This window comes from Neofelis nebulosa, chromosome 5 (genome assembly GCF_028018385.1).
Source record: "Neofelis nebulosa isolate mNeoNeb1 chromosome 5, mNeoNeb1.pri, whole genome shotgun sequence".
In the NCBI taxonomy this organism is placed as follows: Eukaryota; Metazoa; Chordata; class Mammalia; order Carnivora; family Felidae; genus Neofelis; species Neofelis nebulosa.
This window is the reverse complement of record NC_080786.1, coordinates 108,795,584-108,812,408: the sequence shown is the minus strand read 5'-3', so window position 1 is coordinate 108,812,408 and position 16,825 is coordinate 108,795,584. Positions and strand designations below refer to the sequence as shown.

General features: G+C 38.0%; 1 pseudogene; it reads right to left on the bottom strand.

Moving 5' to 3' along the window:
• Nucleotides 1–2,253: 2,253 nt before the first annotated feature.
• On the bottom strand, nucleotides 2,254–3,825 carry LOC131511413 (ATP synthase subunit beta, mitochondrial-like; annotated as a pseudogene).
• Between the last annotated feature and the right edge of the window lie 13,000 nt (nucleotides 3,826–16,825).

Below are 16,825 nucleotides of genomic sequence, written 5' to 3'. Positions count from 1 at the left end.
TAACTAACTGAGCCACCCAGGTGCCCTATTGTTTCTTAGTTTTAAAAGAACCTAATTATACTGACATATCTAAAGTTCTTCTCATCACTCAAAAGCTATGTTTGCAAAGCATATAATGTTTAAATAAGCTGTTGGTAAAATATTTAAAATGCAACACCTATTCAGTTTATAACTTAAAATTTTGGGTACATCAGAGAAACCTGAAATGGCCCTGTATTTAAATATATTTTAGTGCATAACATGTTGCTTTCCTTGCAGATTTAATTTAAAGGAAATGGTTATGTTCCTTAGCATGAAAGAACCATGAACTACATATTAGCTAACTTGATATGATAGTTTTAGTTCTAGGTCTGTCATAGAGCAGCTTTGTAACATTCAACAAGTCACAAAACTTTTTTTTGGTCTCAGATTCCTAATTCCTTAAATGAATAATATATCCCCTGCCACTCAAATGGCTCGTGTGGATTAAATAAGACAACACAATTTAAAATATGTAAAGCAGTTTACAAATGCAAATGTAGTTACTATTATTACCATAATTATTATAGGTTTTTATATCAGTCTTTATTTTTTTTAATTTTAAATGAGAGAATGTAGAATGGTCATACTTACAGATATACACAAACACGCACCTTAATTAGGCAGTGGGAAAGAAAATGTAGTACAATTTGTTTTTACTTTTTCTATTACTGAAGCTCTGCTTTGCTCATTACCCTTCCATTACTTTCCCTTCATTTTCCTCCCATGGGGCAAATGAAGATAAGCTCCTGTTGATAGTTCATGAATTTCAAGTTATATACCCAGGGGCAGGGCATTTTCGATGGAATGTTCCCAGTGTCAGAACTTCCTGCCACTTGTGCTTCCAGAGAGAACCCTGTGTAAATCTTCAGGCTAATATGTAAATCTGTTTTTGTTACTTTAAACAGAAGACTTGTGGGTATTTCAAAACAGATCTGCATTAAATAAATATTTATTCAACATTACAGATGTTAGAAGTAAGAGACTTTCCCAGGGACAAATAAAGTGAGTGAGATAGCATGGATGGAGACTACATTTCCAAGTGTCTGGCCCTGAACAAGTGTCCACCAGGCAAAGCATAATGGAAAGGATTATCTCATTGTAAAAAGAACATGTGTGTGTGTGTGCAAAGAGAGAGGCATTGCAGTACAGCCCTAAAATGCTTATGGCTGTTTTCTCAAAGTATTGGGATTTCAATTGGCCTTTACATTCTTCTTTATATCTTTACACAGTTACAATGATTTCACAATTAGTATGCAACTTGTATAAACACTATATTAAGAAACTATTTTACAGTTAAAAATTAGTGCTATTTCAATAAAATTCAATATCCTCACAATAAATAGTTTTATTGATTTATAAAAGCTATTATACACACAGTTTAAAAAATAATTAAAAGTGGGAAATTATTATATGGGATCTACATATTCTCTAGCTTATAAAATATTCTACAGGCATACCTCATAGATATTGCAGGTTTGGTTACAGATGATTATAATAAAGTGAAGATCACAATAAAGTAAATACCACAATAAAGCAAATCATATTATTTTTGGTTCCTCAATGCATATAAGAGTTATGTTTACATTTTGCTGTAGTCTAATAAGTGTACAATACTACTATGTCTAAAAAGATATATACAGGGGTGCCTGGGTGGCTCTGTCGGTTGAGTGTCCGACTTCGGCTCAGGTCATGATCTCACGGTTCGTGGGTTCGAGCCCTACATCGGGCTCTGTGCTGACAGCTCAGAGCCTGGAGGCTGCTTCAGATTCTGTGTCTCCCTCTCTCTCTGCCCCTCCCCCACTCGCACTCTGTCTGCCTCTCTCAAAAATAAATAAAAATTTAAAAAGTTTTTTAAGAATAAATAAAAAAATAAAAAGATATATACATATACATATACATATACATATACATATACATATACATATATATATATCATCTGAGCTTTTAGTGAGTCACAATCTTTTTTCTGGTGAAGTATCTTGCCTTGATGTTGGCTACGGTGGCTGTGGTGATTTCTGAAAATAAGACAACAGTAAAGTTTGTAGCATGAATTAACTCCCTTTTTTTGAAGGGTGTACATTTTATTAGAAACCTTAAATACTCTTCAGACATAATACAATGTCTTCAGGAAAGGCTCTCATGTGCTCTCTAGTGTAAACTGACATTTTTGGATTAGGGGCAAGGAGAGGGATAGCATGAAAAACGAGTGCTTAGTTTGCCAAAAAGATCCCCTCATGAATGCTCTTCAGCTAGCTTATCAGATTTTTCCATAGCTTCTTCAACGTGACCTACCATATAGAAGGGCTGTTCTGGGAGATGGTCATATTCACCTGCTAAAATCTGTTAGAATCCTTTGATGGTCTCCTTCATACTCTCCTTCATAGGTATCACCTTCCCCATGTGATCTATGAAAACCTCAGCAATCTGGAATGGCTGACACAAGAAAGGCTGTATTTTTCTGTGCATGGGATACAGTCAACTTGTCTTCCTCAGAAAGTTCATCCATACCCAGGGTGGCAATGATGTCCTAGAGGGATTTTTAGTCCTATAAGATCTTTGGTACCCCATAGGCAACATCATGATACTCATTTCCAACAATGTTGGGATCCAGGATTCCAGAGGTGGAATCCAAAGGATCCACAGCTGGATAGACACCCAACTCAACAATAGCATGGGACAATACAGTGGTAGCATCCAAATGGGCAGGGGGAAGGGTCAGTAGAATCATCAGCAGGTACAGAGGTAATAGATCCCTTCCTGGTGGTGGTGATTCTTTCCTCCATGGTACCCATATCAGTAGCCAGGGTAGGCTGACAGCCCACAGCAGGAGGAATTCTGCCCAATAAAGCAGACACCTCAGACCCAGTCTGGGTGAAGTGAAAGATGTTACCTATAAATAGCAGTACATCTTGACCCTCTTGGTCTCTGAGTATTCAACAATAGTCAGTCCATCCAGAGTTACCTTGTAATGAGCACTAGGTGGTTTCTTCATTTGACCATACACCAGCGCTACCTTGGGGGTAGCATCTTTTAAGGTGATAACACCAGACTCAATCACTCATAGTTTGTCATTGCCTTCATATGTCCTCTCACAAATACCAGAGTATTTGTGACAAACACAGAGTAACTACCATGGGCTTTGACAACATTGTCAATTAACTCCATGATCAGTACTGTCTGGCACACTCCAGCACCAATAAAGAACCCCGTTTTTCCTCCTTTGGCATAGGGATCCAGCAAATCCACCACCCTGATAGCAGTAACCAGAATTTCTTGTTCAAAACTCATCTCCATGAACTCAGGAGTCTCAGCATGAATAGGTGCAAACTTGATGGGGCCTCCCTCATCAATGGTTTCTCCGATGACATTCATGATTCTGCCCAAGGTCTCAAAACCAACAGGAATTTTGACTGGTGCACCACAATACAGGACTTTCTGGCCTCTAACTAAGCCTTCTGTACCCTCCATGGCAATAGTCCTTACAGTGCTCTCACCCAAATGCTGAACCACCTCCAAAACCAACCCTGTCTCTCTGCCTTTCACTTCCAGTACATTTAGGATGGGTGGTAGTCTCTCATCAAACTGAAAACCTACCACTGGACTGATGACCATCAGCATATCCCCAGTGGCAGTTCCTGCCTTCAGGGAAGGAGATGTTTAGGCAGCGTAGTCTCTGGCAAGCTGGAGTGCTGCCAGGGTGGCCTGCAGTAAGACCTAGGTTTGGCATAGCAGTGTGGAGGGGCCAAGTCCCCACAGGGCCCTGGAGGCCAAGGTAGAGGCAACAAAACCTACAGAACCCAACATGGCAGATCGTGGAGTGGACTCTAGTTTTTCTCCTCACAAATAGTTTCTCTGTAGCAGGACATGCTGTTGATAGCATTTTACCCACAGTAGAACTTCTTATAAAATTGGAGTCAATCGTCTCAAACCCTGCCACTCCTTTATCAACTAATAAGATTTAGAAATCTTTTGTTATCATTTCAACAATATTCACAGTATCTTTACCAAGAATACTTTCCATCTCAAGAAATCATTTCCTTTGTTTATCCATAAGAAGTAACTTCTCATACATGAAAATTTTATCATGAGATTATAGCAATTCAGTCACAATCTTCAGGCTCCACTTCGAATTCTAGTTCTTTTGCTATTTCCACCACAGTGGAGTTATTTCCTCCATGGAAGTCTTGAGCCCCTCAGAGTCCTCCATGAGGATTAGAATCACCTTCCTCCAGACTCCTGTTAATGTTGATATTTGGCCTCTTTCCATGAATCACAAGTGCTTTTAATGGCATCTAGAATGGTAGATCCTTTCCAAAATATTTTCAATTTATTTTGCCCAGATCTATCAGCAGAATCACTATCTATTGAAGCCACAGCCTTACAAAATGTCTTTCTTTTTTTTTTCCTTTTTTTTCTTTTTTTTCAACGTTTTTTTTAATTTTTATTTTTATTTATTTTTATTTTTTTATTTTTGGGACAGAGAGAGACAGAGCATGAACGGGGGAGGGGCAGAGAGAGAGGGAGACACAGAATCGGAAACAGGCTCCAGGCTCCGAGCCATCAGCCCAGAGCCTGACCCGGGGCTCGAACTCACGGACCGCGAGATCGTGACCTGGCTGAAGTCGGACGCTTAACCGACTGCGCCACCCAGGCGCCCCACAAAATGTCTTTCTTAAATAATAAGACTTGAAAGTTACTCCTTGATCCATGAGCTACAGATTGAATGTTGTGTTAGGCATGAAAACAATACATACATGTCATTGTGCATATCCATCAGAGCTCTTGGGTAACCAGGTACATTGTCATTGAGTAGAAATATTTTGAAATAGATTATTTTTGTTTTTAGCAGTAGGTTCCAACAATGGGCTTAAAATATTCAGTAAATCATGTTGTAAAGGGATGTGTTGTCATCCAGGCTTTGTTTTTCCATTTCTAGAGCACAGGCATAGTAGCTTTAGCATAATTCTTAGGCCCTAGAGTTTTCAGAATGGTAAATGAGCATTGGCTTCAACTTAAAGTCACCAGCTGTATTAGCCCTTCATAAGAGTATCTTTGAAGCCAGGCACTGACTTCTGCTCTCCATCTCTGAAATTCCTAGATGGCATTTTTTTCCCCCATATACGGCTCTCTTTTCTGACCAACCTCTGCTACTTTCAAACTTTTCTTCTGTAGCTTTTTCACCTCTCTCAGACTTCATAGAGTTGAAGAGTGTTAGGGCCTTGCTCTGGATTAGGCTTTGGCTTAAGGGGATGTTGTGGCTGATTCGATCCTTTATCCAGACCACTCAAATTTTCTCCATATCAGCAATAAGGTTGTTTTGCTTTCTTGTCATTCATTTGTTCACTGAAGTAACACTTCTGATTTCCTTCAATAACTTTTCCTTTGCTTTTCCAACTTGGCTGTTTGCTGTAAGACACCTACATTTTGGCTGATCTCAGCTTTTAACATGCCTTCCTTACTAAGATTAATTAATTCTAACTTTTAATTTAAAGTGAGAGATGTACAACTCCTTCCTTTTAGTTGAACACTTAGAGGCCATTTGGCCTAACTTTGATATTATTGTGTCTCAGGGAATAGAGAGGCCTGAGGTCAGGGAGAGAAATAGGAGAACAGCCAGTAAGTGGAGCAGTGAGACACACAGAAATTTTAGTGATTAAGTTTGCAGCATTATTTGGGTGTAGTTTATGGCACCTGAAAACAATTACAACAGAAACATCAGAGAGAGGAGATCTAACATGGCTGAGAAGTAGGGGGACTTGAAGTTCCCTCATCCCTCAAACACAGCAGTCTAGAGGCTAGAGGACTTTGAATTCCAGGAGTCCAGGTTGCAGAATGACAGAGACATCTCCAGAGGTCCATGGGGACAACCTGGCAGGCCATAGGTGTGTGATTGCAAACTGGGAGAGATAAAATGGTCAGCGTAGGTATGGAGGGAAGGGATCTCCTTTTGCGGAGGGAAGAGAGAGAGGCTGAGGAAGTGTATGACTATATTTGGACAAGAGAAAAACATGAACCAGGGATCATTAAAAAAACAAAAACAAAAACAGAAAGATGCAATTACTAACCACGGGGCTTTCTCCAGACTGGGGTTGGCTGCCCTGTTCTCGCACCTGGGGAGGAGGGGCGCCAGCCCCATGCTTGGTAACTAGTTCGGAGGAGCAGTCCACAGTGGGAGAAAGCAATCCCCTCCCTTGAGTGCTGTGGAAAGAAGGCACATAGCTGTTCAAATGACAAAGGACCCACCCTGCGCCCACCAGCCAGAGGCCATTTACTGGTGGAGCATAGCAGCACTTCCCTGGAACCAGGGCGCACAGAGCAGGACCCTCTAAGACAGTGGGGTTTAAATCCCAGCCAAGCCCCAGGGAGGCAAGGGAGTCAGCTGAGTGGGACAAACTGACTCATTCCTGCCTGCATGGCACTGTAAGGAGAACCTTCAGTGGAGCAGAGTGGCACTTCCCTGGAATCAGGGCACATGGAGCAGGACCCTTTAGGATATCTGGGTTTGAATCCCAGACAAGCCCCGGGGAGTCGCAGGACACTGTGGAGTGGGAAAACAAACAGACAAACAAAAAACGGCCCACTTGCGCCCACGCAGCACTATGAGGACTGTCTGAAGAGAATGGTTTGGGACACCCTGTCTGGGGAGGAGAGACTTGGGATGTCACCATTTTTCTCCCCATTGCCAACAAGGTGGGGCCTCAGTGAAAGGACAGTGGGTCCACAGTGGAGACGGGACTTGCCTACATAAAACCATGCCCCTCCATGCCTGGTAACTGCCTATCTATGGAGAGTGACCCTGACCAACCAGACAGCCCCTCCTCCAGACCAGCACTGCCACCCATTCCAAGGCACCCAGTGGTTTTCATTTTCTGATGTAATTCTTCAACAATTCTTTATATATATATTCTTCCTTTTCTCCTTCTTGTTTCTTCCCTTCTCTAGTCTGGTTATTCTGGTTGTTGGCTTGTTTAAGCAGACATATTTAATCTATTCTCTTTATACCTGTTGTATATCTCCATTATTTTCTTTTCTCTCTCTGGATTAAGCCATATAGATTCTCTGTCTGGTCAATTTTCTTTTCTTTCCTTTTTCTCCACCCCTGTCATTTCTCTCTTTGTATGAGATAAGTCCTGTTCCACCACCACCACCACTTCCCTCTCATTGTTTTTTTTTCTTGTTTTAATTTTTGTTTTCCAGAGCTGCTTCAATGAACAAATCAAAGCACACCTGGTGGAGGGTCCAAAACCTCATTAAGAGTAGGGAGATAAAGCAACCAGAGTCACAACAACAGAATGCATGTAACACACTCCAAAATACACCTCCTGAAGGGCCAGGCTATGGACAGTGTATGACCCCTCTTTAATATAGTAGTGCTCGCAGGTGCAAGGCACATAACAAGCTCTTAAAACACATAAGGGACAGAAAGCTAGCCAAAATGATGAAACAGAAGAATTATTAAAAGAAATTCCAGAAAGAAGTGATAGCTCTAGAATTGCTCCAAACAGATATAAACAATATATCTGATCAAGAATTTAGAACAATAGTCATAAGATTAATTGCTGGTTTTGAAAAAAGCATAGAAGACAGCAGAGAATCTATTGCTGCAGAGATCAAGGAACTATAAAATAGTCATGACAAATTAAAAAATGATGCACATGAGGTGCAAAATAAACTAGATGCAGTGACAGGGAGGATAGAAGTGGCAGAGGAGAGAATAAGTGAAATACCAGATAAAATTATGGAAAAAGATAAAGCTGAGAAAAAGAGAGATAAAAAAAAATTCTAGACCATGAGGAGAGAATTAGAGAACTAACTGATTCAATGAAATGTAATAATATCCATATCATAGGAGTTCCATAAGAAGAAGAGAGAAAGAAAGAAAGGGGCAGAAGGTGTACTTGAACAAATCATAGCTGAGAACGTCCCCAATCTAGGGAGGGAAACAGACATTGGAATCCAGGAGGAACAGAGAACTCCCTTCAGACATAACAGGAATCAATCTTCTGTATGACATATAGTGAAACTGGCAAAATACAAAGATAAAGAGAGAATTCTGAAAGCATCTAGGGACAAATGGGCCTTGACCTACAAGGGTTGACACATAAAGGTAGTAGCAGACCTATCTACTGAAACTTGGCAGGCCAGAAGAGAGTGGGAGAAAATATTCAATGTGCTGAATAGGAAAAATATGCAGCCAAGAATCCTTTATCCACCAAGGCTGTCATTCACAATAGAAGGAGAGATAAAGGTTTTCCCAGAAAAATAATAACTGAAGGAATTTATCACCACTAAACCAGCCCTACAAGAAATCCTAAGGAGGACTCTATGAGTAGAATGTTGCAAAGACTACAAAGGACCAGCGACATGAAACCCATAGATAACACATGACAGATAAGCATGAAACCCATAGATAACACAATGACACTAAGTCCATATATTTCAATAATAACACTGAATGTAAATGGACTGAATGCTCCAATCAAAAGACACAGGGTATCAGAATGAATTAAAAAAACAAAAAACAAAACAAAAACAAAAAAACCAAGACCTATCTATTTGCTGTGTATAAGAGACCCATTTTAGATCTCAGGATACCTGCAGATTGAAAGTGAGGGGATGGGGAAGTCAAAAGAAAGCTGGCGTAGCCACACTTATATCAGACAAACTAGATTTTACTCTAAAGGCTGTAACAAGAGATGAAGAAGGGCATCATAATATCATAATATCACAATTACAGGGTCTATCCATCAAGAAGAGCTAACAATTATAAATGTTTATGCACTGAAAATGGAAGCATCCAAATATATAAAACAATTAATCACAAACATAAGCAATCTTATTGATAAGATTGTGATAATTACAGGGGACTTTAATACTCCACTTACAATAATGGACAGATTATCTAGACAGAAAATCAATAAAGAAAAAATGACCCTGAATGATACACTGGGCCAAATGGACTGGACTGATATATTCAGAACTTTTCATCCAAAAGCAGCAGAATACACATTATTCTCGAGTGTACACGGAACATTCTCCAAGATAGATCACATACAGAATCACAAAACAGCCCTCAATAAATATAAAAGAATTGAGATCATACCATGCACATTTTCAGATCACAATGCTATGAAACTTGAAATCAACCACAGGAAAAAGTTTGGAAAACCTCCAAATGCATGGAGGGTAAAGAACATCCTACTAAAGAATGAATGGGTCAACCAGGCAATTAAAGAAGAAATTAAAAAATATATGCAAACAAATGAAAAAGAAACCATGTCCCTTTTGGGATGCAGCAAAGAGAGTCCTAAGAGGAAAATACATTGCAATCCAGGCCTATCTCAAGAAACAAGAAAAATCCCAAATACAAAATCTAACAGCACACCTAAGGAAGTAGAAGCAGAATAGCAAAGAAACCCCAAGCCCAGCAGAAGAAGAGAAATAATAAAGATTAGAGCAGAAATAAACAATAAGGAATACCCCCCCCAAAAAACAGTAGAATACATCAATGAAACTAAGAGCTGTTTTTTTGAAAAAGTAAACAAAATTAATAAACCCCTAGCCAGACTTCTCAAAAAGAAAAGAGAGAGGATCTAAATAGAAAAAAATCATGAATGAAATTAGATTTATCACAACCAACCCTTCAGAAATACAAACAATTTTCAGAAAATACTATGAAAAATTATATGCCAACTGGACAACCTGGAAGAAATGGACAAATTCCTAGACACCCACACACTACCAAAAGTCAAACGGGAATAAATAGAAAATTTGAACAGACCCATAACTAGTGAAGAAATTGAAGTCATTTATCAAAAATCTCCCAACAAATAAGAGTTCTGGGCCAGATGACTTCCCAGGGAATTCTACCAGACATTTAAAGCAGAGTTAATCCCCATCCTTCTCAAGCTGGTCCAAAAAAATAGAAATGGAAGGAAAGCTTTCGACTCATTCTATGAAGCCAGCATTACCTTGGTTGCAAACCATACAGAGACCCTACAAAAAGGAAAATTACAGGCCAATATCCCTGATGAATATGGATGCAAAATTCTCAAGAAAATACTAGCCAATCGAATTCAACAGCATATAAAAATAATTATTCCTGATGATCATGTGGGATTCATTCCTAGGCTGCAGGCCTGGTTTAATATTTGCAAATCAATCAATGTGATACATCAAATTAATAAAAGAAAGGATAAGAACCATATGATCCTGTCAATAGATGCAGAAAAATAATTTGACAAAATACAGCATTCTTTCTTAACCCTCAAGAAAGTCGGGACAGAAAGAACATACCTAAACATATAAAAGCCATATATGAAAAGCCCACAGCTAGTATCATCCTCAATGGGGAAAAACTGAGAGCTTTCTCCCTGAGATCAGGAACATGACAGGGATGTCTACTCTCACCACTGCCGTTTAACATAATGTTGTGAGTCCTAGCGTCTGGAATCAGGCAACAAAATGAAATCAAAGGCATCAAAATTGGCAAAGAAGCCAAACTTTCACTTTTCACAGACGACATGATACTCTACATGGAAAACCCAGAAGACCCCACCAAAAAGTTGCTAGAACTGATAATGAATTCAGCAAAGTCTCAGGATACAAAATCAGTATACAAAAACCAGTTGCATTTCTATATACCAATAATGAAGCAACAGAAAGAGAAATAAAGAAGTCAGTCCCATTTACAATTGCACCAAGAACCATAAAATACCTAGGAATAAACGTAACCAAAGATGTAAAAGATCTGTATGCTGAAAACTATAGGAAACTAATGAAGGAAATTGCAGAAGATACAAAGAAAAGGAAAAACATTCCATGATCAAGTATTAGAAGAATAAATATTGTTAAAATGTCAATACTACCCAAAGCTATCTACACATTCAATACATTCCCAATCAAAATTGCACTGGCATTCTTCTCAAAGCTAGAACAAACAATCCTAAAATTTGTATTGAACCACAAAAGACCCTGAATAGCCAACATAATAATGAAGAAGAAAACCAAAATGGGAGGCATCACAATCCCAGACTTTAGCCTCTACTACAGAGCTGTAATCATCAAAGCAGTATGGTATTGGCACAAAAACAGACACATAGACCAATGGAATAGAATAGAGAACCCAGAATGGGACCCACAAATATATGGCCAACTAATCTTTGACAAAGCAGGAAAGACTATCCAATGGAAAAAAAGACAGTCTCTTTAGCAAATGGTGCTGTGAGAACTGGACTGCAACATGCAGAATAATGAAACTGGACAACTTTCTCACCCCGTTCACAAAAATAAGCTCAAAATGGTTGAAAGACCTAAATGTGAGACAGGAAACCATCGAAACCTTAGAGGAGAAAACAGGCAACAACCTCTTTGACCTCAGCCATAGCAATGTCTTGCTCGACATGTCTCCAAAGGCAAGGAAATTAAAAGCAAAAATGAACTATTGGCACCTCATCAAGATTAAAAGCTTCTGCACTACAAAGGAAACAATCAACAAAACTAAAAGGCAACTGATGGAATGGGAAAAGATATTTGCAAATGACATAACAGATAAAAGGTTAGTGTCCAAAATCTGTAAAGAAGTTACCAAACTTGGGGTGCCTGGGTGGCTTAGTTGGTTGAGTGTCCGACTTAGGCTCAGGTCACGATCTCACATTTTGTGGGTTCGAGCCCCACATCAGGCTCTGTGCTGACCACTTGCTCAGAGCCTGAAGCCTGCCTCAGATTCTATGTCTCCTTCTCTCTCTTCCCCTCCCCCGTTCACACTTTTTCTCACTGTTTCTCAAAAATAAACAAATGTAAAAAAATTTTTTAAATATGAAATAAAAAAAACAAGTTACCAAACTCAGCACCTGAAACACAAATAACCCAGTGAAGAAATGGGCAGAAGATATAGACACTTTTCCAAAGAAGACATCCAGATGGCCAACAGACAAATGAAAAGATGCTCAACGTCACTCATCATCAGGGAAATACAAATCAAAACCACAGTGAGGTACCACCTCACAGTGTTTAGTGTGGCTAAAATTAACAACTTGGGCAAAACAGATGCTGGTGCAGATGTGGATAAATGGGAACCCTCTTGAACTAATGGTAGGAATGCAAACTGGTGCAGCTGCTCTGGAAAACAGTGTGGAGGTTCCTCAAAAAATTAAAAATAGACCTACCCTATGACCCAGCAATAACACTACTAGGTATTTACCCAAAGAATACAAAAATACTGATTCAAAGGATCACATGCACCCTGATGTTTATAGCAGCACTATCAACAATAGCCAAATTATGGAAAGAGCCTAAATGTCCATCAATGGATGAATGGATAAAAAAGATGTGGTTTATATATACAATGGGATATTACTTGGCAATGAGAAAGAATGAAATCATGCCATTTGCAGCAATGTGGATGGAACTGGAGGGTATTATGCTAAGTGAAATAAGTCAGTCAGAGACAGACAGATATCATATGTTTCACTCATATGTAGAACTTGAGAAACTTAACAGAAGACCATGGGGGAAGGGAAGGGGAAAAAATGGTTACAAACAGAGAGGGAAGGAGGCAAACTGTAAAAAACTCTTAAATAAAGAGAAAAAACTGAGGGTTGATGGGGGTGAGGGGGTAGAGTGGAAAATGGGTGATGGGAATTAAGGAGGGCACTTGGGATGAGCATTGGGTGTTGTATGTAAGTGATGAATCACAGAAATCTACCCCCAAAACGAAGAGCACACTGTATACCCTGTATGTTAGCCAATTTGACAATAAATTATATTAAAAAAAGGAAACATCAGAGATCACTGATCACAGATTATCATAACAAATATAATAATTTAAAAGCTTAAAATACTTTGAGAATTATCAAAATGTGGCACAGAGTCATAGAGTGAGTAAATACTGTTGGAAAAAATGGTGCCTACAGACTTGCTTGACACAGGGTTGCTACAAATCCTCTATTTATAAAAAATACAGTATCTATGAAACACAGTAAAGCAAAGGATAATAAAATGAGGTATATCTGTATATTTTTTTCATGCACACACAGAACATTTAAAAAAATTGCTAATGTACTAAGACACAATGGGAGATTAAAAATGACAATATCACAGAGGTGACACTCTGTGATCCCAATGTGACAGCAAAAAATTTTATCTAAACTCTTTTCATTTGGAAATATCAAAACATATTTCTAAATAACCAACTGGTAATGGAAATTGTAATTGAAATAAAGTAACCAATAATAGTTAAAGGAAAGCAAAAGCTTTACACATTATCACAGAGAAGATCAAACAAAGCTCAACTTTGAGGAACATTATACCATCAGTGCACATTTATATATTAAAAAATATAAAGTATGACATAAGCATTTTGCTTACATAATCAAAAAACAGTAAAATCACAAATTCAAAAAAATGATTGATTTAAGAAAAATGAAAGTTGGAACTTACAAAATAGAAACAAAATAATCAAACACAGGGCACCTGGGTGGCTAAGTGTGTTAAGCGTCTGCCTGCAGCTCAGGTCATGATCTCGCAGTTTGTGAGTTCAAGTCCTGTGTTGGGCTTTGTATTTACAGCTGAGAGCCTGGAACCTGCTTCAGATTATGTGTCTCTCTCTCTCTCTCTGTCCCTCCCCTGTTCATGCTCATGTTTCTCTCTGTCAAAAATAAATAAACATTAAAAAATTAAAAAAAAAAGTTAATCAAAGACAGAATTGTCAAGACCATAATCTACAAAAAAAAAAAATAGTCCATAATTTTGACTAAGAAAGGAAGAAAATATAGGTAAGTAACAATGGAATTGAAAGGAAGAATGTAGCTATATATAAAATGGAAAAAAGAAAATCATATAAAAACCTTTGTGTCCATAGTAGTAAAAAGTTAAGCAAACATTTATTAGACAAATGTATCTCAAAATATTTTTCGAAATTTTAAATAAAATCAACTTCTAAATATTAAAAATATCAAATTGGCAATTAAAGTCTAGCCACACAAATGTAGTTGTTTATCAGATGGGTTTTATCCAACCTGAGGATCATACCAAACAGTAGTATTTTATGAATACAGATATATGTAACCAAGTATAAAGTCATGAATGTCATTAATAGTTACCTGCCATTATTCTTCCAACGAAAGAAGCACAGATGGAGAATAAAACTTCAGCTATATCTTTAATGTTTAATTGCCTAAAAAGAGAAAATAGACATTTGAAAAAAATAAGAAAATGTTAATGTATCTTTCATCTTTGAGTTGCATAAGATGAAGCTCAGAACAAATTTCTCCAAAATGTGCCACTTAGACATGTGAACTATTTTGAGCTGAGAGCAATTAAGACCCAGCAAACTGAAGAAAAAATTTCACCTCTTCCTAGACTACCTAACATCATTTAGATAAGGGCCTGGCCCAGAACAAGAGCTGTTAACTAAGAGATAATCTTTTTTATCTGAATGAACTATCTATCTGTATGGAAGGATGAACATCTAATTACCATTTTCTCTTCTTTTTTTGTCTTATGAATCACCCTCCTGTTTTTGAGGCCTTAGGTCTCTATCCCATTCCTCAGCTCAAAATGGCAAAAAAGCCTGAATTGTCTAGCTTGTTCTTGGGTTTCATATTCTTATGGAGCCCCACGTACTATTTTTTTTTTCTCCTGCTAATCTGTTTTATGTTAATGTGATTATTAATAGACTGGCCAAAGAATGTAGAAAGTTAGAAAGGATTTTTCTTCTTATTCAACAGGTACATAAAAATATGTTTTGCTTTCCTGTAATTTGTGAGTTTAAAATTTTATTTAAAAGATAAATATGCAAAATAGAATGTGGATAGGAATAGATAAGCATAAACCAATGAAGTGCCTACAAAAGTTGTTAAGCAAGGTAGGGGAGTAGCAGTGTCACAGATTGAAAGCATTGTTTTTCTCCCTTATATGGCTGATGAACAGCTTGAAGAAAAATACATTTTGCTAAGAATTTCATATCATTAGGCATTCAGGCAAAGGGCAAGAAAAGAGCTTTTGTTGATCTCTAGTCGTCTTTCAGGCATTCTGTTATCCATGAACTAGACAAACATGACCTATTTAATCTTCACTCCAAATTCATAGTGAAGTAATATACCCAATACACAGGGAATATGTGGTTCAGGAAAGGTAAATAATCTGCTTATTTTCATACAGTGGGTAACTGATGGGAAAGGGATTTGAACCCATATCAGTTTAACCCCCAAATGTAGTAATAACCTGATGTTGATGATGATGATGATCATAGCTACTATGACACTGTGCTTAGTTACTGAATCAATTGCTTGTATATGTGACATCTCAATTAATTATCAAAAGAATTATAGATCTTATTCTCTCATTTACACATAAGGAAATTGAGGTTTAGAGAGATCAAATAAAGCGTCCAGTGCATCATTGCCAGTGTGCCCCAGAACCACAAATAAAGCCCAGTTTGAAGCCAAGCATGGGGCATTAAACTGCAGATTGACTCTCATAAAGTAACTTAGAATCTGGTTTTAGGTGAGACAGAGCCAGATTTAATTTATCTGCCCGACACAAGGCAGTATTTGGGAGAAGTACTCTTCAAGACTTCCACTGACAAGACCAAAAGTCTCATGCTCTCTTTGCTCTAGAAGAAGACACCATGGTCAGACCTCCTGTGCATCAAAGTGCAGTACTGGACCGGCCCAATGAATTGTGGTAAGCAGAGTGTTTTACAGAATCCATTTAACTTTTCTTTGTCTTTTACCTCAAGCCCTAACACCAGACCCTGATTTATAGTTGGCAGAAACAGTAGCGTCTTTAAGTGATATTATGTTTTATGTCTTCACACAGCTCTATCTTGGTGTCAAACTGAATGAACACCACATCATGCTCCATCTGAAGACCTGGGTTCTTTCCTGATTCAGTGAATATAGGGAATCTCTTACAGAAGGAACTCAGTCTCTCTGAGTACCAGTTTCCTCATCATTAACATTGAGGTAAGGAAGGCACTAAGGCACATGAAAATTTTATTGCAAACTGCACACTATCATTCTAACAGTTACTATAATTTTAGGAGATATTGCTTTATTTTTATCTACTTTTCTTCCTTTGAGGAGAGCTATGTCTCCTCCTCTGCCTTCCCCTCTCCTCTGCTCAGGGAAACTCTTATTTTTAAATAAAAAGGGGAAGGAGAACAGAATTGATGAGATCTGTCCAGCACCTCAGCCCTTGTTTCCGTATTATATTCCGTATAACCATCAGAGAGTCAATTTCAGAATTTCAGCTTTTAGAGATATTCAATGAGAATCTGATTGCAGAACTGGAGAACCAGTTATAAGCCAAGACTGGGAAATATTTGCTTACAGAAAGTGGATGAAACAGAGAGGGTTGGGAGAAAAGATATAAGAGGAAAGAAGAAGGGAAGAAGGAAAAGGGGAGATAAGGGGAAGGGAGAGAGGAGGAGAGGAAAAAAAATCAGGAAAAAGGTAAGTATAATATAATATGAATAGCTGCCAATTATTGAGGGTCTAATATGGACTGTGCTACTTATTGTACATATTTAACTAATCATCAAAGGAAGTTCTAATGTCAATTAGATATTAGTGAACTGGTACTGATATCCTCAGTTATGTGTAGAGCAATAGGGTCACATAATCCTAATTGTTCATGTATTGAGACATCACAGGGAAGAGAGAGAAGACTCTAGGCTTCAAGGCAAGAGATGGTAAGGTATCAAAACAAAGAACAGGATCAAATTTTTAAGGCTTTAGCTAATTTTTGTGATAATTATTTGGTCAATGAAGATGAAATATAACCACAGATTCTACAGTTG